Source organism: Elephas maximus, chromosome 27 (assembly GCF_024166365.1).
Source record: "Elephas maximus indicus isolate mEleMax1 chromosome 27, mEleMax1 primary haplotype, whole genome shotgun sequence".
Classification (NCBI taxonomy): Eukaryota; Metazoa; Chordata; class Mammalia; order Proboscidea; family Elephantidae; genus Elephas; species Elephas maximus.
In genome coordinates, this window is record NC_064845.1 from 10,380,278 (window position 1) to 10,403,855 (window position 23,578).

General features: G+C 39.7%; 1 protein-coding gene across 9 annotated transcripts in view; it reads right to left on the reverse strand.

Moving 5' to 3' along the window:
- Positions 1 to 23,578, reverse strand: part of RBMS3 (RNA binding motif single stranded interacting protein 3) — an 817,329-nt gene that overhangs the window by 786,111 nt on the left and 7,640 nt on the right. The window contains exon 1 of one of the 9 annotated variants that reach the window (XM_049870956.1): positions 1 to 23,578. This exon is cut by the window's right edge and continues 6,809 nt beyond it. The exons of the other annotated variants lie outside the window; for them this stretch is intronic. The gene's annotated coding sequence lies outside the window, so the exon portion shown is untranslated. 9 annotated transcript variants of the gene reach the window in all.

A 23,578-nucleotide genomic window follows, 5' to 3' on the forward strand; every position in this document is an offset into this window, starting at 1 on the left:
CTCTATAACCAGGTGTGGAAGCACCAATGCAGGTAGAGATGTTTGGTAAGAAGGGAGTGAACCCAGAAGGCAGGCTTTGTTCTAAGGCTGCCCGGGTTTGATGAATGTCATGGAAAGAGTGGCAGCGGAACCAGCAGCTATTTTAAACCAGGTCAACAAATTTAGCAGTGAACATATTTTTTTTTTTTTTTTAAGCTTAAAGTTTCCTCTGAGGTGTGTCTTTTTTTTCCTTCACTTAACAGATTAAATTAACAATGTGACTTTTTAAAGTTCAGCCAAGGATGCAAAGCCCTAGGCTGTGTGTTCTGAGGGCCACTCAATGAACAAGACTCCATGAAGGACAAGGGAAAGACAGGGCAGGACACAGTTTCATTTTCACCTCTGACATTATGTATCAGAGGAGGTAGGATGTGAGCAAGACAAGGAAGATGGGGCTGGAGCAGGAAGACCTGAAGAGGACTCCAAACAAAGGAGACAGCACGTGGAAAGCAAGCATACACTCCCTCACATAGAGGCTCAGCTTGGTCAACTGAAGGGAGTCTTCCGGGAAGGGCAACTCGGCATTCCTTGGAAGCAGCACAGGCTTCTTCCTCGTATTTACACGTATATCAGACAGCTCTTGTTCTGGCAGTAACGCAGGAAGAACAGAGGGAAGTGAGAGAAAATCTGGGGCTCTGCTGAACTTCCCCATTATACTAAATGGCAATTTGTCTTATTATTGTGCAACATTTATTAAACACTTACTCTGAACGAGTTAAGATTCCATGGTTGCAAGTGACAGTAACTGATTTTGGTCAACCAAAGAAACAAAAATCTGACTGATTAAAAATGAAAAAAAAAAAAAAATCAAACCCATTGTCATTGAGTCGATTCGACTCATCGCGACCCTATAGGACAAAGCAGAACTGTCCCACAGGGTTTCCAAAGGGTGCCTGGTAGATTTGAACTTCAGACTTTTTGATCAGCAGCTGAACTCTTAGCCACTAAGCCACCAGGGTTTCCTGACTAACTAAAGTAAAGGGAAATCTGAAGAACTAAGGCCCTGGAAACAAAGGAATCAGAGATACTCTGTGTAGCAAAGCTTAAGATGCTAATAGACAGTTTTTGGGTTTTTTTTTTTTTTTTAACAAGATGTTAAAAATCAAGGAAGGAAGGGACAAGAAAAGTAGATGAATGGACACAAAGAACCCAGAGTAGAAAGGGAAAGGGGGAGAATACTGACACATTGCAGTGACTGCAACCAAAGTCACAAAAACAATTTGTGCATAAATTTTTGAATGAGAAATTAATTTGCACTGCAAACTTTCACCCAAAACAAGAAAATTTACAAAAACGGTAAAAATCAAGATACACCTTCTTAGGAAAGACCATGTGCTTTTTCTAGATCGGATGGAGTCCACCTCGTGCCCAGGTGCCCCAGCCCTTCATGGTGGTGGTATCAGGTGCTGTCGAGTTGATGCTGACTCATAGCGACCCTATGCACAATGGAAGAAAACACTGCCAGGGCCTGTGCCATCCTCACAATTGTTGCTATGCTTGAGCCCATTGTTGCAGCCACTGTGTCACTCCATCTTATAGAGGATCTTCCTCTTTTTTGATGACCCTGTACTTTACCAAGCATGATGGCCTTCTCCAGGGACTGATCCCTCCTGATAACCAAAGTATGTTAGACATAGTCTCGTCATCCTTGCGTCCAAGGAGCATTCTGGTTATACTTCTTCCAAGACAGATTTGTTTGTTCTTTTAACAGTCCATGGTATATTCAATATTATTTGCCAACACCACAATTCAAAGGCATCAATTCTTCTTCTTCTCCGGTCTTCCTTATTCATTGTCCAGCTTTTGCATGATGTGAGGCGACTGAAAACATCATGTCTTGGGTCAGGCCCATCTTAGTCCTCAAGATGACGTCTTTGCTTTTCAACACTTTAAAGAGGTCTTTTGCAGTAGATTTGCCCAATGCAATGTGTCATTTGATTTCTGAACTGCTGCTTTCATAGGTGTTGATTGTGGATCCAAGTAAGATGAAATCCTTGACAACCTCAATCTTTTCTCCATTCATCATGATGTTACTTACTGGTCCAGTTGTGAGGATTTTTGTTTTCTTTATGTTGAGGTGTAATTCATACTGAAGGCTGTGGTCTTTGAGCTTCATCAGTAAGTGCTTGAAGTCCTCTTCACTTTCAGCAAGCAAGATTGTGTCATCTGCATAATGCAGGTTGTTTATGAGTCTTCTTCCAGTCCTGATGCTCTGTTCTTCTTCATACAGTCCAGCTTCTCATATTATTTGCTCAGCATACAGACTGAATAGGTATGGTGAAAGGACACAACCCTGACACACACCTTTCCTGGCTTTAAACCATGCAGTATCTTCTTGTTCTGTTCCGATCACTGCCTCTTGATCCGTGTACAGATTCTTCATGAGAACAATTAAGTGTTCTGGAATTTCCATTCTTTGCAATGTAATCCATAATTTGTTATGGTCCACACAGTCGAATGTCTTTGTATAGGCAATAAAACACAGACAATCATCTTTCTGGTATTGTCTGCTTTCAGCCAGGATCCATCCTACATCAGTAATGATATCCTACATCAGCAATGATATCTCTGGTTCCGTGTCCTCTTCTAAACCCGGCTTGAATTTCTGGCAGTTCCCTGTTGATACACTGCTGCAGCCACTTTTGAATGATCTTCAGCAAAATTTTGCTTGCATGTGATATTAATGATATTGTTTGATAATTTCCATATTTGGTTGGATCACCTCTCTTGGGAATAGGCATAACTATAGATCTCTTCCAGTCGGTTGGCCAGGTAGCTGTCTTCTGAATTTCTTGGCATAGATGAGTGGGCACTTCCAGCGCTGCATCTGTTTGTTGAAACGTCTCACTTGGTATTCTGTCAATTCCCGGAGCCTTGTTTTTTGCCAATGCCTTCAGTACAGCTTGGACTTCTTCCTTCAGTACCATTGCTTCCTCATCGTGTGCTACCTCTTGAAATGACTGAACATCAACCAATTGTTTTTGGTATAATGACTCTGTGTATTCCTTCCATCTTCTTTTGATGCTTCCTGTGTCATTTAATATTTTCCCTGTAGAACCCTTCAGTATTGCAGCTTGAGGCTTGAATTTTGTCTTTAGTTCGGCCCTTTATAAGTAATTGAATTAAACCATATTCAACGGGTGATTAGCTCCCCAATAAGAAAACTGGGGTGCAATTATGCAAACATGGGAGAGTGGATGCTAGACAAGCAAAATCAGATGTCCACGCCATGCAATTTTCCGAACAGAGGTTTTCTAAAGGTCTAAAGGAAGAGAAAGAAAAAGCCTTGTCAAACAACAAATGGGCCTGGCAGTGCGCACATGCACACACATGGCCATTGATTCTTCAAATGTGTGCACATGAGTGGTTTCAGAAAAACTGATGAATGGACCTTGGTCTATTGAAGTTCATGTTCTTTTTGATTGCCTCTCCCTGTGGGGCCCACGGAGTTTAGTGGAACCCAAACTCTGGATCTCTACAATTTACTATTTTGATAACCTCCTTTAGAGGTTTCCAAAATGAAGAGCAAACTTTTCCTAAACAATTTTCTCTGGGAAAGTCACTACGCTTAAAGAGGATGTGGATAACTCACTGCAGGCGTCACCAATCCAATTACGGTAGAGTGAAAATCTGGAAACATCTCTAAGAATCAAAGACAGACAAGTTGTTTGATTTCATGATCAGGCAAACTGGCGATGCTGCCTAGAGCGCTTCGAGGATCCTGAACCAGTGCCAGGCACAGATGTCAAGTATCATGTCTCTCTGGCTAGGAGTGGCGGGTGGGTGAAATTGGCCGATGTTTCTGAGGTAGATAAAACACCAAAACCAAATCCTTGGCCCTCAAGTTGATTCAGACTCATAACGATCCTAAAGGTCAGAGTAGAACTGTCCCATCAGGTTTCCAAGGTGCACCTGGTAGATTGGAACTGCCAACCTTTTGTTTCCCAGCTCTAGCTCTTAATCACTATGCCACCAGGGTTTCCAAGGTACATAGGCTCTTTTTTTTTTTTTTAAATCAAAGACAAAGTACTATCCTGGTATACCACCTGGCACAGGGGCTAGGAGAACAAAGCCAAATACAGATGCAAACCTGAGGGGCAGCTGGCTACTCACTCAACAAATATGGCTCAATGGTTAAGCACTTGGTTGCTAACCAAAAGGTCAGTGGTTCAAAGCCATCAGCATCTCCATGGAAGAAAAGACTTGGTGATCTGCTCCCATAAAGATTTCAGCCTAGGAAACCCTATAAAAGGGCAGTTATATTCTGTCATATCGGGTGGCTACGAGTTGGAATCAACTGGACAGCACACACCAAGAAAGCTATGTGCCAGCCATTCTTCTGAGCTCTGGAGATACAGCAGAGAGCATGATGGACCGGATCCTTGCTCTCATAGAGTTCACATTTTAATTGAGAGAACAGAAAGTAAGTAAATAAGAAAACAAGTAATGAGAAAGGTTCCGTGCATGGCAAAGAATCAAACCATCAAAATAGGGCCAAGCAATGGTGTTTGACTGGGGGCTTCTTTTAAACTGGGTAGCACCAAAGGCATTTAAGCTGGGATGTGGAAAATAAGAATCTAGTGCTGGTGGCACAGTGGTTAAGAGCTATGGCTGGTAACCAAAAGGTCAGCAGTTCAAATCCACCAGCTGCTCCTTGGAAACCCTATGGGGCAGTTCTACTGTGCTCTTCGTGGTTGCAGTGAGTCAGAATCAACTCAACGGCAATGGGTTGTTTGGTACATCGAGTTAAGGTTGGGTGGGCTGAGGAGACCTAAGCAGCAGGGACAGCTCTTGCCAAGGTTCTGGATGAAGCTGAAAAATCCTTGGCATGTTTGAGCAACAGAAAGACAGGCCATTGTGGCTGGAGTAGTAGAGGATGAGAGGCAGGGTGGTAGGAGATGAGGTGATAAGTTGGGCAGGGGCCAGGAAGGTGGCTGGTAATAGTGGTTTCTAAAGGACAAACACAGATAATGTTTCATGAAGTAGTCATTATGGATATACATTAGGATGCTACAGAAGCCAAGAAGATAAAAAAGATGGATGGTGAAGTCAATAAAGAGCCATAATCTGGGAATTAGGATGAGTGCTGACGGAAGGCTCAGGCCACTGGGCTGTGGCAGGGACTAGATTTCAATTACAAGGAGGAGGATGGATATGAACAATGCTCGGGAACCAGGACCCCACCGTGAAACAGAGCACAAGGCATAAACAGGACAGACATATCAGGTGAAATAACTACATAACGAGTAGGGGGACCAAGGAAAAAGAACAGTTGTACCAAGACTCAGGGGCAGTATGGCTACCTAAAGGTGGCCTGTGGGGAATACAGGCATTGTCGGTATTCATGTTTGGGTTATCAGATTCCATACTGGAGCAGGTAATTTATTTCTGGGACCTTCCAAGTAGTGGAGAGAACTATAATAGCCTCTCACGTCAATCAAGATTGGGCAGGCCTAAGGTGACAGCTATCTGATACCCGTGGATCCAACTATGAAAAGCTGGAGAAGGCAGAGGCAGGGCTGAGAAGGGCTGAGTCCAGATGTGTTCTCTCAGTGCTTTTAAATCCATCTCTGCTCAGAGTTTTACCACCTATCCCAAGTAAGAGTTTAATTTGAATATATTCATTCCATACGTGTAACTACCACTATGTAAGTACCTATCAATGTCACGTCCCAGGTAAATTACAGGCATTATTCCTAACCTCTGTAACGACTCTTTCAGAGAAGAACAAGCTGAAACCCCAAACAGGTAGCAAATGAACAAAATCAAGTTTTCACGATCACTTTCTTCCATTAGAACAGATCACACAGAAAAGCAAATAAATATTAAGTTTTCACTCTGAAAAGAAAAAGTTTCCCTATTCCCCTTAATTAATGGACATTTGAAGGTATGGTTTGTTTTTATTCATGGACTAAGGGTACAATCCTTCCAGCCTTAGACTTGGTGCTCTGATATTTATTTTTCCCTCTGATATGCCCTTAAGAAGGTATTCATATCAACCAGCTTTGTACTTCGCACATTTTATCAAGACATGTCATCCTGTGCTACAAAGGTTAAAAAGGGAGATTCAATGAAAGAAAAGTTTGCTTTTCACGGGAAACCGTACAGACAGGTGTTAAGCTATGCAATTCTTAAATGAAGCCAAGAAAAGGGCCTAGGGGCTAAGGTTTGATGGATTCTCACTCTATCATTAGCACCTGTACCCTGCGCTAAGCACCACACTTCAGACTAAGATCTTACAATAGTGAAGCACTCCACAACACTGTGGAATATTTCTCATCAGTGAACCTAGCTTTGGAATCATGTCAATTGCTAAATGGGAGAAATAATTAGACTCCAATGGAAGGTGATGGCCTCAACTGCACAATGAAAGGGCTGGCCTTGATTACTTCAAAGTTCCTTTCAGTTTTAGAAAATGCTCTGGCGTTCTGCTTCTGAGTGAATGGACTAATGAACAGCAGCAGGTAAAGTGCTCAGAAAAACAGATGAGTCTCCGTGGTAGCTTGGCCGTTGGCTGTTTAGAGGACTCACCAAGTGGCTATCTTAGTGTATTTATGGTGGTCCATGGTTTGTTCTCTCAGTCTTACAGATTCAGGAATTGGACGTTTCAGCACACACTGAGATGAGCAGAATCCTGGAGATGGACTCCCTCTAAATCAGTTCACACAAGACTAATATATAAACCAGAAGGCCCATTTATCAATGCACAACAGGAGATACCCCTTTATGACCTGCATAGTCACATTTTGTAGAAATAACAGCATATGAAGGCTGCTGACAAATTGCAATTACAAGACATTGAAATGGACAGGTTGCAGCCTAATGAAGCATCCTGGCGGAGAAGCCCTTTCTATCGGATCTCAGGATTCAGAGCCCCTCTCCCTTGGACACGGCAGCACACTTCTACACAATGTAGCCTTTCTGGATTTGCCAGTCCCTTCTGTGACATATTCCTTCTTCAGATGTCTTAAAAAAATCACTGATTAACTATGGAGATATTCAAATGAGCCTGGAATAAATATTGTTTTTCATCACGCACTAATAAAATCATTTAAAGTCTTAGAAGACAAAGTGATTTCTTGTTTTTCCCAGATCCAGAGGACAAATCAGTGTGATCCCTTTGACATCTCTTCCCAATCATATTAGGAAAGTCAGAAGGCAAGCCATAACAATTTTAATGATTTAAATTACAGGCCAATTATAATCTGCATAAATGGCTATATCCACCAGTTGCCATCGAATTAATTCTGACTAATGGTGACCCCATGTGTGTCAGAGTAGAACTGTGCTCTACCAGATTTTCAATGGCTGATTTTTTTTTTTTTTTAAGTAGATTGCTAGGCTTTTCTTCATATGGCCCTTTGGGTGGAATTAAACCTCCAACCTTTTGGTTATCAACCTAGCAAGTTAACCCATTTATATCACCAAGGGACCCCAAATGGCTACATGTTGTTGTTGTTGTTAGGTGCCATCGAGTCAGTTCTAACTCATAGCCACCCTATGTACAACAGAATGAAACACTGCCTGGTCCTGTGCCATCGGACTATATACTAAAAACCCATTGCCATCAAGTCAATTCCAATTCATAGCAACCCTATAGGATAGATTAGAACTGCCCCATAAAGTTTCCGAGGAATGGCTGGTGGATTTGAACCGCTGACCTTTTGGTAATCAGCCAAGCTCTTAACCACTCCGCCACCAGGGCTCCGGCTATATACTAGTACACACAAATAATCAAAAAGTGCCACCATCAATAAATTTCAACGGCGTACTTGGTGATGCAATTGGATGTGTCTTTGCGAAAAGAGGCTAATTGAAAATGAAAGTGGGCTTTTAAATCACATTTCCCAGACCAGGGCAGTTCAAGCTGCGGTTTGAAGCTCAGCAGTAAAGCATCACTTAGCAGATTATGAGAAGTGTAAATGCTCAGGCCCCACCCCGGACCTACAGAGTAGGAGCTCTTAGGAGGAAAGAAGCATAAATCCACATTTTAATAAGCTCTCCAGAAGATTCTTCTGTGTGCCAAAATTTGGGAACCAGCGCCCTAAAATACAACTCAAGAAAGAAATCTCGCATGAAACACCTAATAGGTCACGCAAACAAACCAACCAAACATTCAGATAAGCACACAAAAAATGAAACATATATAACTGTATTACTCTCTTTTTTTTTTTTTCAAAAATAGGTAGATACACAAAAGAATCATTGGAGCAAAATAGGAAGGGAATGGCAGGGACAATTTCATGTCAGGATAAAATTTAAAGCTGGAAAGGAATATTTCAGACTTTAGCCTGGGTTAAAAAAAAAAAAATTTTTTTTTTTTTTTTTTTTTGGGTTAAGTTTCTGTTAAAGGAGCCCTGGTGGTACAAAGGTTAAGTGTTCGACTCCTAACCAAAAGGTCGGCAGTTTGAACCCACCAGCCACTCCATGAGAGAAAGATGTGGCAGTCTGCTTCCGTAAAGATTACCGACTTGGAAACCCTACAGAGCAGTTCTACTCTGTCCTATAGGGTTGCTATGTGTCGGAATTGACTTAATAGCAACGGGTTTAGTGTTGATTTTGGAAACCTTCTGCTAGAAAAGTTTTCTAAACTCTCTGAGGTTTATCACTTCAATACTCTTGCTATATAGTAATTCTCATGTTAACATTTCAAAGAGCCTGTCCATACTGAGGACAATCTTCTTAAACCATAACTAAAGAAACAGGTCACAGAACGGAAGGAGGATAAAGTTCTCTTCTCACAGTTCTCAGCTAATCTAATCCCCCTCTAGGATTATTGCTATAGCCACACTCGTTTGCTCATTCACACTCATTACTTCTAATGCGGCCCCACGTAGATGACACCTTCATCTCTATTGTCGGCACTGGGTTCAGAACACGGTTCAGCCCTCTTTGTCAACTTGCCTATGGCACATCCTCCTCTGGGAGTCCCAGTTTCACCTCAAAGTTAACGTTTAAACCTGGATCCTTTTTTTCTTTTCTTCAGCTAAGCTGTAAGGACAGTTTCCCTCATCTTACCATTATCTGTCACACTGATCTTTCTCTGGTCCCCTATTTTGTGCTTTCCTTTCTATGCAGATTTAGGTTTAGCCCGAATTACTAAACCACTTCCTAAATGACCTTTCTGCTCCACTCCATCTTGCAAAATATTAATAATCAATTTGAAGCACTCCTTTCTCACGTATGTTACCCCATTTTACTCAAATAACGCACACCTTCTTATGTTTGTTTGCCAACCACACTCTCCCCACCCCATGAGGTATTTCTGTAAGTGTGCTCTACTGATTTTTTTCCAGCAACATATTTTTTAAAAAATTGGCATAGGAGCACTTATATAAACACCTCACGGCAGAAGGGCACAGTTGGCAAACAAACACAGAAAACGTGTGTTATGCGAGTAAAAATACGGTACTTCTATTTGAACTAAACAAGCTGCAATGGTTTCCTTCTACTAAATGCATCAAGATCTTGCTTGACCACCTATTAATTTGTTATTATTATTTTTTTAGAAATAACTTGTTTTTCAAATGTTAATTGTAACAGTCATCAATTCATACTCGAACAAATTTTTAAAAGCCCTGTAACTACAAAAGCTCAAACAAAAACCTTCCATATGTCTTCCTAGGAACATATACACACAGACACAAGCACGTATATGTATACACATATACATACACAGACAGATTTGGGTTAATATAACAGTTCTCTACTTTTTTTAACCTAACAATAAGGCATTTTCTGCACTCAGTATACCCACATCCATTAATTGCAATGCTGTAATATAACAGTTTGTATAGGCATAGAATCATTTCTTTAATCTACTCCCTATTGATGGACATTTAGATTGCTCCCAATCTTCCCTAATAAAAAAAGTGCTGCAAGAAGCATTTTTGTGGACATATCCTCTAACCACTCAGCAGAAATTTCTAGAATAGGACTTGCTGTGTTACAGAATATACACATTTTTAAGCCCTGATACGTTTGTTCAGATTTGGATTCAAAATCCACCTACCCAGTAATATTCCCCTGAGTATAAGCAGTGTGCTGGAGTGGCTGTCTTCCAGTATCTCAACCAACCCTGATTTTTAGAAAATGTTTAACTCTTCAAAAACGTCACAGGAGAAAATAATATCTCGTTGTTTTTGTTATCATTTCTTTATTAGAGACTCGTACTTTTAAGTCTTTTTTAACTATTTCTATTTCTTCATAAATTGTTGTACGTTTTATTCTTGGGTTCCCGCCCCCTTTACTTTTTCCTACTGAGTTGTAGGGGCTTATTGCATATCTAAGACGTCAAATAGTTGAGCCCTGGTGGTGCAGTGCTTAAGAGCTCAGTTGCTAACCAAAAGGTCAGCAGTTCAAAGCCACCAGCCATTCCTTGAAAATCCTCTGGGAGAGGACTGCTCTGTCCTATAGGATCCCTATGAGTTGGAATTGACTCAACAGTAATGAGTTTGGTTTTTTTTGTTGCAAACCTCTTTTATAAGTTTGTTTCTTTGCTTTTTCTTTTCATTATGGTGGCTTTCTCATACATAGTTATAAAGTTTTTCATCAAAATATAAGATTTTTACATAAATAATAAAGAATTTTAAATCTGTAATTCTTCTCATTTGTGGTTTATGCCTTTGGAATGATGCTTATAAAACCACTCCCTGCATGAAGCTTAAACAAGTATTCACCTTTTTACTGTTTTTACCTTTCAAGCCCTTTCTGTCATTGCTGAGCTCTGGCTGTTCAGTCTAGTCTCTCTTCAATTGATTCTCTGTTCTAGCTAAGCGTGTTCCCTCATTGTCCTCCATTCCAACCTCATGTCTGCGTTGTGTTCGTATTCTTGTTCCAGCAGAATACCCTTCCTTACTTGACTTAACCAATCTTCCAAATACCCAAATCCTCCCCCACTTTAAGGCCAATTCCAGACTGTTCTTCCTCCTGGCGCTTCTTGTACACATAGCCCAGCAGGAATACCCTTACTTCCTTGACTTAACCAGTGCTCCAAATATCCAAATCCTTCCCCCACTTTGAGGCCAACTGAACACTGTCCTTCCTTCTGACTCTTCTTGTCCGCATAGCCCTCACCCTTTCTCTTGACTTTAATCAATATCACAAACCAAAACAAAAACCAAACCCAGTTTCATCGAGCCAACTCCGACTCATAGAGACCCTAGAGGACAGAGTAGAACTGCCCTATACAGTTTCCAAGGAGCACCTGGCAGATTCAAACTGCCGACCCTTTGGTTAGCAGCTGTAGCACTTAACCACTACACCACCAGGGTTTCCATCAACATCACACAATCCAGAATTTAATTACTGTTCTTAGTTCCATGTACCATCTCAGACCCCTCAAATAAACTATCAGCTTTTGAAGGGCAAGAGTCCTGTTATAACCTTTTTCTGTGTCCCTGAAAACACCCCATAGAGGGCTGATCCAAAGGAAGAACTCCATAAACATGTACTGATTGGTATGTTTTCTTCCACTTTCTAAAATATAATAATAAATGTAGAATCATAACTATGGAATACAAAATGAACGGACACTCTACTAGGCTGAAAGATACTATTATAATTCAATATTGCACAAACACAGAATAAGCTTATTTATCATGTGTTTTTTTTTTTTTTTTGTGTGTGTGTGTGTGTGCATGTTTCCAGGCCAAACACATACAAAGGTGTAGAAGAAGGCAGTTGCACTCAGACACCCATTTTTTGTTAAGCCAACATTGACTTGGGAGTAAGCATGTGAGTAAGCTGGAAGAAAACAAATGCTTTATAGGAAAAAATGCCAAATTACCTTGAGGAGAATTTCACCATAGCATTTTTTCCTAGCTTTACATGAGTACTGTAGGAATTGGAAGCGAAATATTATTTGGAATTAAAAGGAATAAATCAAACTATAGAGGAAGCACAGATAAGTGTGGTATAGGTTTCACTAAACTTTCTTGTTGTTAGGTGCCATCAAGTTAATTTTTGGCTCATTGCTACCCATGTAACAGAGTAGAACTGCCCTGTAGGGTTTTCTAGGCTGTAATCTTTATGGGAGCAGATTGCCAGGTCTTTTCTCCTGTGGAGCTGCCAGTCTTTCAGTGAGCAATAGAGGAACTTAGCAGTTGCTTCACTAGGGCTCTTTTAAACTTTCCTAAAGCTTATAAAATCAATTAAAGGGTGTCTAGAGAGTGACACCATCCATTCTTCATTCAGGAGATATTGACTAGCATGGATGATGTCCAAGCTGATGCTGTAGATCTGAGAGCACTATGAACATGAAGCACACAAGGATTTTCTTCCCTGGGAGCTAATAGGATAGATACACTGAAGAGAGGAAATGGTTAACAGACAAAAAAAAAATCTACTGGTAAGAATCATTAAAGTAAGAACAATATTCATGTAGACACATCATTCAGTCAAATAACATTTTTAAAGCACTTACTATGTGCCAGGGAAACCCTGGTGGCATAGTGGTTAAGAGTTTGGCTGCTAACCAAAAGGTTGGCAGTTGGAATCTACCAGGCACTCCTTGGAAATCATATGGGACAGTTTTACCCTGTCCCATACAGTTGTTATGAATTAAAATTGACTCAACAGCAATGGGTTTGGTATGTGCCAGGGTTAGGGGATCATAAAACCCACTGCAGTCGAGTCAATTCTGACTCATAGCGACCCTATAGGACAGAGTAGAACTGCCCCACAGGGTTTCCAAGGAGCACCTGGCAGATTTGAACTGCCAACCTCTTCTTGGTTAACAGCCATAGCACTCAACCACTACACTACCAGGGGATCATACAGCTTGTAGAAATTTAAGATGGCCCTTGGATTATGACCATGAAGAGCTTGGTGAGGGGAGCAAGGGTAGCTGGAGGAAGATTAACAAAAGGGTAAAATTAAAGTTTAGCAACGCTAAATGTGAGAAAGTTTGGAGGACATGTGAAAGCTCAATGCTAAGCTGGAAAAACTGAAACAAAATCAATTCCTCCATTCCCCAATGAATGGTCTAGAGAACCTTCTAGTTAAAACCCAATAACACACCCACCGACAGCAATTTTAAATATTGAGATTAAGCTCTAAATAAGCAAGAGCTGACATTCTATAAGCTGGCTGCAAAAAAACAAACAAAAAAAAAAAACACCCATTTTCCTCTCTAATTTAGTTACTTTCAGGGACAAAAGGAATCCTGAGAACTTAGGTGAGGAAAGTATAACGACTGTGAAATATAGCGACATAAAACCCAGGCAACGTCCCAATATATTCATCCCAGACTGCAAGGTGACTTTTCTATGGAGCTCTGAGACAGACTTTCTTTGCTTTCCAAAAGCAAACAACAATTTAAAAAAAAATTCATGTAGAAAATATGAGAAATATTGAAAGCAAATCTCTCTGTGTGATTTCTGCGTAGCTGATTGCAGAGATGGATGCTAGGGAAACACAATGGAAGTGTAAAGAAACACTTCCAATGAACGGCATTGATCTGAGCCATCATAAGGATTCGTGCTCCATTATATTCGTATATCAAGTCAATTCTCGGGCCCTTCAGTCACCCTCTCCTTACTGTTATCACTAATAACAATCTCTTGGAGTTAATGGTTCTTATTTATATTTTATCACCTTCATAATATGTTAATACATTGTCATTCTTTGCAGAACCTTGAAGCATATTACTACTAGTCCAATATTGATCCTCACGACATTCTTATCAAATAGCTAAATATTCTGGTGATGGGAAGAAATGGCAGGAAGCTGAAATATACAAAGGTAAGGGGACCCAGGGGAAATGATATTGAAGTGAATTTTAGAATCAAGAAATCAAGTCTCTTGGTGCCCAGTTACCACCACATAGCAACTGCTCTGACGGGGATCACAATAGAGGGTCCCAGACCCACCACCCAGCAAACCCAGTTCCCTGGAGAAAAATGTAGAACAAAATACTAACTCATTAAAAAAAAGCAGACCAGACAAAGACTGGAGAAACCCCAAGAGTATGGCCCCCAGGCTTCCTTTTAACTCAGTACTGATGTCACTCCTGAGGTTCACCCTTCAGCCAAAGATTAGACAGGCCCATAAAACAAAATGAGACCAAAGGGGCACACCAGTCCAGGGGCAAGGACAAGAAGGCAGGAGGTGACAGGAAAACTGGTAATGGGGAACCCATGGTTGAGAAAGGGACAGTCTGGACATGTTGTGGGGTTGGCAACCAGTGTCACAAAATAATAGGTGTATTAATTGTTTAATGAGAAACTAATTAGCTCTGTAACTTCATCTAAAGTACAAAAAAAGAAAAAAATCGAATCTCCCTGAGCCATTTTTAGCATACTGGGAATCCTTTCATCTGAGCAAACTGCTGTTTTCATTTCTGATTATTTAATTTCTTTCTCAGACTTTATTAAAATGTTTATATTTGTACAAAATGTACATGTACTAAATATACGTGAAGTAAAAGTTGGCCATTTGAAACCACACAGAGGCTCCTAGGAAGACAGGCCTGGCGATCTGCTTCCAAAAGGTCACAGCCTTGAGAACCCTACAGGGCTGTTCAACTGCACACATGGGGTCACCATGAATCGGCAACAATTCTTTGGCAACTGACAACAGCAACAAATGTTACTGGTGTTTAAGCATGAGTAAAAGATGGTTATAGGCTCCCAGTTTTAAAAAGACAAAAATGTATATTTGTCTCCGTAGTATGTTGAACTAAACTCCCTGCCTCCACTTCATATACATCAAAGGAAAAAGAAATCAGTTTTCCATATTCTTTCTTAGGAAAACTTCATGAGTTTACAAAGAAGTACATAAGACTTGGCCGTTCAACTTTGGTAGGTGGGGTTAAGTTCTGTGTAATGTACATATGTGAAGTGAATTAAGTGTTTAGAAACACATGCGCTTGGTCTAAATTTACTCAGGAAGAAAAACAATTGCTGTTTTATGATCTACTGACTTCTAGGAAGATTTTAGGTAGTAAATACATCGATATAATATCCATGTAGTGTCTCCAGTAGGTAAACTTTCATTTGATTCTTTTCATTGCCATGTTCTGATCTTAATTAAAACTGATATTGAATGTGACAAAACAGGACAAGGAAAAAAAAAAAAAAGAAGAAATAAAATCAGATTTAGCTTAGGTTCACATGATTTATCAGAGTCAGTTTTTCCAGCTCAGTTGCTTTACTATGACATTTTCCCCTATGGTCAAGTAGCACCAAACAAGTTCAACAGATGGAGGCTATCACAAAGTACAGTTGTGCAGTATTTGTAAGATACTAATGCAAAAAGGAAAATTCCCATGTCCAAGCCTTTGGAAAAAAACATTTGCTCTAGGACAAAATGTTTCAGTGGAACTCTAGTCTATCAGGAAGGTTTGGGTTCCTTTAAGTTGTCCCTGCCCATTGCTGCCCTTTCAACTTGGTAGCAAGCTGTCAAACTAAGGACATTGACCTGGAACATAGGAGCAGCCCACCTGAAATGGCTGAAATACAACAAAATGGTAGCATTGCTGGCCCCAAGCACCTGCTGGGATCCATGATGTTGTCACAAAGGAAATGAGGCATTCCTGCTTCTGCAAAGATGACGGTGCCCTTTCAGCATGAAACAGGAAGTTGACCTTCTCACCAAAAAAGCAGACCATAGCCCTCATCACCAAAACACTAAGGGGCAAGCCAATCATGCAGGACACAGAATCTTCAGGTTAGGACACCCAGCAGAGATGTCATTCCTTGTGAAATAAGAAACTCATCCAGGCATTTTTCAGTTGTTAAAAGAAGCAAACCTGCTTAGAAGGTCATTGATTCCATTTTCAGTATTTAAAAGAGTACCTCGAATATATATTATAGCATGACTCCCAGTGGCAAAACATTGTCAATAAAAATGTGGGTCCACCCATGGGGAACACTTGAATAAAATGTGGTACAAGCATACTAGGAAGAATCACCTTGGCAACACCAACAACAACAACAAAAATATGTCCAATGTCCTGGTGAGAATGCACGAAGTATCTATTTTATTTTATTTTTTAAAGTAGTACAATAATGTATTCAGTATGACGTCATATATCATCAGTATGATTGTATATTTGTAGAAGTATAGAGAAAGCTGTGGATAGACACACATCCAGCAATTAATACTGCCTATTTCAGCAAGTTCTTGACAGAATGGTGTGGCATGGTGTGTTAAGGGATTATCAGCCTTTTCATTATATATCTTGAATTTTTTCACTAGATTCAATGGGTATGAATTACTTTGTAAGAGAAAAAATTACTACATGTTGAGGAATTATGTACACTGTATTTTCTACAAAATGCAATGAGAACCACAATGCAAAAGGAGAACATGATAGAGAGATGAAAAAAAAAATTGCAGAACAAACATAAGAGAGTCAGTATGACTTGGAAAAATCAAGAGACGTCCAAACCAAAAATACAGTTTGTTCTCTTAACCACAACTGAGTTACTGTTTTCAAATATTCCTTAGTGAGTAAGGCTTTGAAGTGTCTATCAGAATTCCATCTTATATCATCTATCATTACTTTAGACATGTTTTGATACCCGCTTACTTAATTGTATAGGGAAACTGTATTGTATAGGGGAACTTAGTTAACAGTATTGGGAATCTCTTTCTAAATCGTGGATTCTGTCATCCTCATATGATCCTTGAAACTGTCTTCTCAAAATTCTGACTTAAAAAACCCATTTGGGCACTGTTCTGGATAGGTATCTGGCATGGGTGGATGACATGTAACTATTATACTCAAGATCCTTTGTCCTGAATAAGCAAAATAGACAAGAAGGTTCTTCTAACACTTCACTCACCTCCTACCTCTTTAAGCTAAGTTGACTTTTTGATGTGTCCCACTCTGCCAACCCATGAAAAGAAGCCACATACAGAAGCTGATATTCTTGGCAATTGCTCAGGAATTGCCTCTCCAACCCCTCCAAACCACTACCAGTTAGTGCTTCCCTACTGCTCACGCTCATTCCCAAGTTCCAAACACGGCTACTTAGGCTGTTTTAGAATCCATTTCTGCCCATCTCCCTTGCCAACACCTGGGAATGCAGCATTGTGGTGGTTTCTTTCTTTTTTTTTTTTTTTCTCTCTCTCTTCTATTGCAGTTACTTAGATCACCTTCTGTTGTCATATTGAGTCCCATTACATGGGGATGTAACCCAACTCTAGTCAAAGCCCAAGGGTACCTAAATTAGTGGTCTACAATATGTTGCAGAGCGGAAAGGAGAGTTGAGGGATAGGGTTGAGGGAAATGGTTGGGGACAGGCAGCACGGGTCTGGATATGTAAAGAAAGATACTTCACTATTTCTGGGACACAGGCCTTCCTTTTGATGTAAAGCATCATAGAAGTGAAGAGGACACCAGGCAACTCTGGTTTTGAACAATCACTGCCTTCAACAACAGAGTAATACAAGAGACATATGAACGAGAGACATTCATTCTGAAAACTTATTACATGCTCATTTATGTCAGGTGCTATACTAGATAATGCAGGGACATGCAAAGATGACGACCACGTGGTCCAAGTCCTAACTCTAACACATATATGATCCTGAAGAGTAAAGGCATGTTCAAAAAACCTAAAAACAAATTCATAACCAAGAGAAAAAAGAAGTTGAAACCCAATCCCACTCTGCCTTGGAAAGGAATGGAAAAAACAAAAGACAATGGTTACACATAAGACAGAAGGAGACTGAAAACTGAGAAACTAGAAAGGAGGAAGCAGAAGTTTAGGATCAGAGGGCAAGGAAGCAAAATAGGAAAATCCATAGTAAAAAACTTGAAGATAAGAGTAAGGGGGTGCAAAGAAAAGGGCAAGGATAATAGAAGCTATGTAATACAGGAATAGAAGAACTTGATTCCCAGGAAGGACAACCTGGGACAAGCAGGGAGATGTAGAAAACACAATGTAAAAGCAAGGTTCCTGTAGACGGCCACCTTCAATAGAGTAAGGATGGAACAGTGAGTAAAATGAACTTGGCAGAAAAGATGGACTATGAATAATAAAAGCTCTCCTTTCTTGGACCCCTGTTGACTAAAACTTCTCCACAACCATGTGGGAATCTAGATACTCTTCCATCAGGCTCCATCCTTCTGACATGCTTGTGCTGAGAGCTCACAGATTGTAAGCATCATTGCACACAGATCCTCAATACACCTGCCCTTCGGCTCCCCAAGTGCCTTAGTGGTCCCAAATACAACAGCTCTCTGGTTAACAGTTTGCATTGTGTGATTCTCATGCCCATATGCATTTGCGGGTTTCTTAATTAATATAGTTCTTGTTGTTGTCATTTTCCCCTATTAAGACCAGATCCTTTCCGCACGGAATACCACCAGCATCAAGCACAATTTTTTTTTTTTTTTTTTGAGCATATAAGGATTTTATGTATGAAAAATTTCCATGTTACACGTTACATTTGATTCCAAAGGTGTTTTCTGAAAAACAGTCCTGTTTCCAATCAAAGCTGTCAGTAAAGCTTTTATCCAGATCCTTCCTAAGACCTATTGATAGTAAGTCAAAACAACAAAGCAAGTTCTGAAAGTTACTGAATTCTGCAATACGTGCAAAACCAAAACAAAGCATCAAGTTGTCAGAATAAGCTTTTTTTTTTTTCAGAAGACATCAAAAGTCTCAACTACATGACCCCTACATATCAAGCCCTGTATTCAGTTTAAAGTTCTTCCCCAGTAGTTTTTGGTTTTTTCTGTTTGTAAACTACTTTTTCCTTGCCCGTCAAATCTTATCCTTGCATTTGGAAAGGAAAATAGTGATCTTCCAAAAATTTTTCAAAGCAGATCAAATGTGGTACCCATAGGCTTTCTAGTTTCTGTTTCTTCTTTTATCCTTCTTGGTGCTTCTTACACATCGTTGATTAAAGTTGTAGACCTGGATCTTTTCATTGTTTTTCTACCATGCTAGTGACAGCCTCATCAGTAAAAGCTTTGAGGATCATTAGATTCACCACAGTATAAACAACTATTATGAAATTATTTTGGGAAAATTAGAATCAATCAATAAGATTCTGAAAAATGCTACCAAGAATAACACGCGAAAGAAAGGATACCCTAGAAACTATTGCCCTGAGATAATCTTTAAACCCAAAATATCCCCTGAAGTCTTCTTAAAACCAAACAATAGTTTAGCTTAACTAGTAAAGAATGTCTGCCTTGAGCATTATACTCTTTTAAAATCTATCTATATGGGGAACCTCAGGAGGCAATGAGTTCCCGTTAATGGAGGAGAAGCAACTCAGAGAAGGAGGGTGTGCATGGTTGTACAACTCAAAGAACGTAATCAATGACACTGCATTGTACATGTAGAAACAGATGAACTGGTGTATGTTCTGCTGCGTATATTCTCAACAACAACAAAAGCATAATTTTTTTTTAAAGTATATCTTTTACTTGCATAATATGCTGTAAGTATACCTCAGATCAATGGAAGGTACTACTCTTGAAAAAAGGTGAAAAATATTAGTCACCTACATTTTGGTGAGAGTGAACCATTTACCTACCAACTAGAAGCAAAAAAAAAAAACTTAGACCTGGAAAGGGCAGATAAACTTCTCAAGACCATTCCATGTTTCTCTGTGATCATTTAGTCTCAAAGAAAATCAGAACAATTGGAATAACCCTTAAAATTTCTGGGAATGTGTGCATGTGTGATGTGTGAGAGATGGATCGATCAAAGCTGATTCATTGAATCTGCAGATGAAATTCGGTGAGATCTAAAAAGAGGGCTGGGGAGAAAAATTGAGTAATTTAGACAAAGAATCAAAGCCTAGAGTGATTAAAGGAGAATGCTTTCTCCAGGATTTGGGGAGGGAGTGAATTTTCAGGTCTAAAAGCTTTCATGGATCTGGAAAGAGAAAATCCTTTTTCCTGATTAATATGGGAAGATATGGCCATACTCTGAGCCTGGGACTCTGATTTTCTTGTAATACTGGGATAAAGAATGAAAATGAAGGAAGCCATGATGCTTGGCTTAGGGCTGGAGAGGCAGCTTCTTCAGAGTGCTCAACCCCTAGTGACAGCAATGGCAGGTATGGTAGGAAGTGTGTATACTTGTAGAGACTTGTGCTCTGTAAAAGGCACTTGAATGCTCTAAGGCTGAGAGGAACTTCTGGGTAAAAAGAGAGGTTAACCTAGGTGAATAACCATGGAAACTTGGGTAAAGAAGGTGGCGGCAGATTTAGTACACGTAAAAATATCTATGACTTTATTCTGAGATGAAAGAATTTAGAAAGGTTATGCTATGTAGTAAATATTGTGGTATTGATTTGCTTCTTGCCTGGATCCCTGAACTGGTGGCCCAGGGAAACACCTGTTATATTTAAGCCCTTTCTCTAGTAAACAATTCCACCAATTGTGCAATAAAATAATTCTGTGAACCCGGCACCCAGATCTGGAGCTCCCAGTGGCTCTCTCTGCCAAAGGTCAATCCAATGTGTCTGCTTTTGGGATTATTTTAGCCAACGAATGCTAATGACATTTTCTGATATACTGTGTTCTTCTATCTCGTGTTCCTTCCTGGAAATTTGGGATTACAGAAATGCAACAATTTCTTGAATACAAAAAGGCCACAATAACGGGAGGTGTAGCCAGCATTTGAGGGATCCACCAAAGTACCGGAGAGATAAGAAACTTTGAAAACTCCCAAGTTAAAATTAATAAACATTTCTTTGCCAACCTACAAAATGGAACATGGCCAACTTCATCAATTGTCCTACTTTGTCTTCTAATAATCTCTTTATACCTCAAAAAGATTTGTAGACTAGATTTTTTTCATTTTGTAAGAACAGCCCATATTCAAGATAATCTACTCACACTCAGAGAGTTCCAGCTGCAAAATTATAAAAGCTCTCTTAGTAATTTATTGCAAAGAAGTTATATTTTATGTGGGATATGGGCACGCTTTACTATGTTTGTTGGGATGTGGGATGAGGCCTCCAAAATTAAGAGGATCTAGGAAAAACATGAAGGTTTTAAAATGACCCTGAACTTCTCCCATTGTTAAAGGAAGTCACTAATTAGGAGAAAAAATTCTTCCATGTTCATTGAGCTGTTCCCTCTGACTTTTTCCTTCTCTTTTTTTTTTTCAGTTTATCAACAAAGTTAAACACAGCAAGATAGGAGCAAAAAACTTTCTATTTCTATGATGAAATGAGATGGTCCTAAACAGTGAAACAATGAAGCATAAAGGTGGCTCTTAACATTTTGGAATAAAGTGAAAAGTAAACATCATACTTTTCTTCCTTCCAGAATTTCCTGTCTATCTCAGATGAAAAATATAACATTCTTATTTATGAAGACGTGGTTTGAATTGTGTGTTCTGCAATGGACAAGAGACCTAGGGAAACAGAGCCAAAACCAAGGCTGATCTTGGAGCTGTCACAGGCCTTTGAGGGATTAACACCGAGTCAAAGAAAATAAAATGTGCTGTTCTCCTCACTCGAGAAGAAATTTAACATCACAGGTATACCATATGTTTTTTTATGTGGTATCCAGGAAAACAATCTCTGAAGTTTTAAATAAATATGGAGATGAGATGGATTATCAGCAGTGATGTTACTAAAATCATCCCAAGCATGGCACACACTTCTCCAATTACTTCATTTACTCAAAACCACCGGGTAGTTGGAAAGTATATTTGGATGAATACTAACTTACCTTAGTTTTAAGTTATATTCAGGGTGTCACTGTTCAGTCTTAGTAGTTGATAATCAAAGCCCACGGAAGCAGAAGTCAAGAAATCAAACAACGTATTGCATTGCAAAAATTGGCTGAAAAAAGACCTCTTTCAAGTGTTAAAAGGCAAAGATGTCACTTTGTGAACCAAGGTGCACCTGACCCAAGCCATGGTATTTTTGATTGCCTCATCTGCATACGAAAGCTGGACAATGGATAAGGGAAGCCAAAGAAGAATTGATGCCTTTGAATTATGGTGTTAGTGAAGAATTTTGAATATACAATGGACTGCCAGAAGAACGAACGAATCTGTCTTGGAAGAAGTACAGCCAGAACGCTCCTTGGAAGCAAAGATGGCGTGATTTTGTCTAACATACTTTGGACATATTATCAGGAAGGATTGCTCCCTGAAAAAGGACGTTATGCTTGGTAAAGTAGAGGGTCAGCAAAAAAGAGGAAGACACTCAACAACATGGATTGACACAGTGGCTACAACCGTGGGCTCACGCGTAGCAACAACTGTGAGGATGGTGCAGGGCCAAGGAGTGTTTGGTTTTGTTGTGCATAGGGTCACTATGAGTTGGAACCAACTCAACAACACTCTCAACATGAGAGTGTACCGACATCAACAATAGCTTCAACTGACTCAAATAAATAAGAAAAGCTTTTAAGATATCTTAACCAGTTCCAGAAAACCAGGTAGTTAGCATTCTATTTTTCATATTCCTTTTCATTCACGTGCCATCAATCAGCAGTACGACTATGTTAAATAGACAGCGGTACACTAGATTTTAAAACACAGAAGACTTCTAAAAAATCCTCATTAAATTTTACACATCATCTACATACAGCTTGAAAACTGTCAGCTAAGAATGAGAAAGCTAAAAGGTCATCTTCATCTAGCACATAAAGTACCCCAAAACCTAAACCTGCTGCTATCGAGTCGATTTCAGCTCATAGTGACCCTACAGGACAGAGGAGAACTTCCCCATAGGGTTTCCAAGGCTGCAATGCTAAAGGAAGTACACTGCCACAATTTTCTCCCAGGGAGCATCTGGTGGGTTCAAACCACCAACCTTGGGTTAGCAGTCAAGTGCCTAACCAATGTACTAGCAGGGCTCCTTACGTTAAGTGTAATATCTACCAATTTCTTAGCTGCACAATACGATTATGAGAAAGGTAATTCTAGAATAAGTGAAAACTTAATTCCTAAAATGATAACTACCAATTTTTAGAGTATTGCAAAATTTCTTCTTCTTCTATTATACCTAACTTTCCACAGAATAGGAAAGGACATTTCTAGAATTACCTTGACCCTGTATGTAGCCTTGTTTTTCTATTTGCTTCTCATTCATGAAACAAAATTCTAGGGAACAGCTTCAGGGGTCTATTCTCTTTCATTAATTGTTAACAGGAGGCTTTTGGGGGAAACAACAGGGTATCTGGCAAGAAAAAGTGGAAAACAGCATTTTCTTCTTTACATGTCCTGGAGAAGGTTTTATGTCTCTCCTACAATACCACATAGCATAGCAACTCTTGTATGCCTTTCCTATGTTTTAAAGGCTATTATTCAGGGTTTAAGAGATTTGCAGGCTTTGGAAACTCCAATTGAACTAGCATTTCATCTATAAATTGTTATTTCCATATTTACACTGGCTCCTATATTTATTCATGAAACAAGGGCTGTCAGTATCTTCACGTGGTAATCCTAGTTTCTGTCATTACCTCCACTGGTTTAGCCAAACATGGGCATAATAACCATTCTGCTCTTACATACTTGTAGGGAGGACGTTAAATAAGGAAAAGTAAAGCATGGCACTGCCACATTAAGTCTTTGGATGAGCTCTCGTTTCCCCCACTCAAAGG